The sequence below is a fragment of the Corvus brachyrhynchos genome, unplaced genomic scaffold, assembly GCF_000691975.1.
Source record: "Corvus brachyrhynchos isolate BGI_N302 unplaced genomic scaffold, ASM69197v1 scaffold262, whole genome shotgun sequence".
NCBI lineage: Eukaryota > Metazoa > Chordata > Aves > Passeriformes > Corvidae > Corvus > Corvus brachyrhynchos.
Genome location: NW_008236626.1, coordinates 359228 through 361286, shown reverse-complemented (window position 1 = coordinate 361286; position 2059 = coordinate 359228). Strand labels below are relative to the sequence as shown.

The following is a 2059-nucleotide window of genomic DNA, read 5'->3' as shown; positions in this document are numbered from 1 at the left end:
GATATGCAAGTTTAAACTTAGTTCAGCCTTTAGTCTGAATTTTCAAATAAAAGCATGCTACAAACAACAGTCAATATCCAGAGTACAAATCCATCAAGCACAGAGCAGTTTTAGAAGCTTCATGCTACCACCTTACAAGGAAGAACATCTTTGTAGAAATGACCCATATCTTTGTGTGGACTGACAAACAGATATGACTCTTTCTCTTGCCTCCAGTAAGACTCACTAATCACTACCTCCAAAACCATCCCCTAAATAAATATCATAAAATCTATGTTAGAAAAGACATAATGCAAAAAATAATTTTTCCCCATCCTCTTTTTGTCTGTTCCAGACTCACTTTCTTTCACGGCAGAAGAAGTAATGATGATAATCATCCTAAACCTGCAAGAAGATTTCCATTACATAGATTTATTTTTCAGTATGTACAGGACTGAACCTGACCTTAGTTTATCAAAACCAGGAATGTTAGGAATCCCTTTTGGTGTGGGAGATTTGTTCTTTTTTAATCATTACCCATCAGTAGAAAAAAAAATCCCTCAGCAATAGAAATAAATCAATAAATTGGACTGCCAAAATTTTTAAAAGGGGAGAAAACCAGATCTTTTTGCAAAAACAGGGACTGTAAATTCTTTTACAAAAAGGTACTACCAGAATCTCTTCTGCGTCTCAATCAAAAGGCTGCAAGCTGCAGCCTTGAATTTCAATTGGTAAGATGACATACAATTAATATGATTCTATTTATGTAGTCTAATCAAAGCATAAGAGAACAGGAGAAACAAATGTAACATACTGTGTGTCTTCAGTTTCAGCCTGGGATGCACTGAAAGAAACCATTAGCATTTCAGTACCAAATTCACATTAATTTCCCTGCATCTGCAAGTGTTCCCTCCTTTCTCAGTATCATCATGCCATCCTGAGCCAGAGGCAGCTCTTATCTCTGAGGTGTTTACAGAAACTGCCAAGAACACATTTTGTTCCCCTCTGGAATGCACCAGATGATATATCAGGTGTCAGATTTTTCTGGCAAAGTTTCCCTAAGGGTAGATCATAAAATCTTCTTTGTTATATGTCACTCATCTCATATTTGACTACCCCCTTCCACTGCTCCTCCATTATTCTTTGTGAAAAAAAAAGCCAAAAAATACCTACTGGAAGAACAATGTTTGCTCCTGATCACACTCTGATGTCTTCACTTTGTGTCTCTGCATCTTCTACAGACACAAAAACCTTCAATGCTTCCCTGCTCACCACATGCACCTGACTAAAATCTCAGCACACAGTGCTGTGATCCCGTTCTTTGTTACAGTTTTGTTTCATTGCAGTGACAATGGATTTCTGTCCATCTGGATTACTAAAAGCTACAGAGAACAAGGGGAATATTCTGCAGGGAACAATGGTGCTTTGGTAAAAAAAAAGAGAGGCATTAAGATGACTAATAACTCTTTTCTATACCCTATAATGCACAAGCGTAGTTATTTTTCTTAAATAGCTCCCTTTCTTAAGAAGCCTGTTCTTGGCATAATAGAGCTCTGCTATTAGCTACCCAGCTCTGATATATCACCACATCAGGAGATAAAAAAACAACAGCCACATAACAGTGAACTGACAAGCAGACATATTTCTGAACATAAAAGGAACACATTTATGTATTCTGATCTTATATATACAACTTATTTGTGTTTTAAACTGGGATTTGCCTCAAAAAACAGGAAAAAAAACCAAACAAAAAGATCTTAAAGTAAGGACAGATCTAAAAATGTTGAGAGAATGACAATTTACTACTTTTTTCTCAGTACAGCACCATATTCATAGAAACTATTGGTTTATTGCTCCCAACCTTGTCTATTTTTTTCCTCCTAATCATTTTATTATAGCAATTGATTTATTTTACTGTACTAGAGGAGGTACCACATGTCCCTACGCTCCTTTGCAAGGTGAGACACAGGTGGATACGTTAAAGCCTCAAAAGAGAAGCTGGTTGCTGCACCAGCTGCTGAAAAACACCACCAGTTGCTGGTTTGATGGAAGAATTGTCCATAAAAGCAACGACCCCCAA

General features: G+C 36.9%; 1 long non-coding RNA gene across 2 annotated transcripts in view; it reads right to left on the bottom strand.

Annotated features, from left to right (window-relative positions):
- The window catches only part of LOC108444770, a 58953-nt gene extending 57679 nt beyond the window's left edge, over nt 1-1274 (bottom strand). For both annotated transcript variants that reach the window (XR_001859454.1, XR_001859453.1), the window contains exon 1: nt 1153-1274. This is a non-coding gene — a long non-coding RNA (uncharacterized LOC108444770). The remainder of the gene's footprint in view (nt 1-1152) is intronic.
- Nucleotides 1275-2059: the final 785 nt, after the last annotated feature.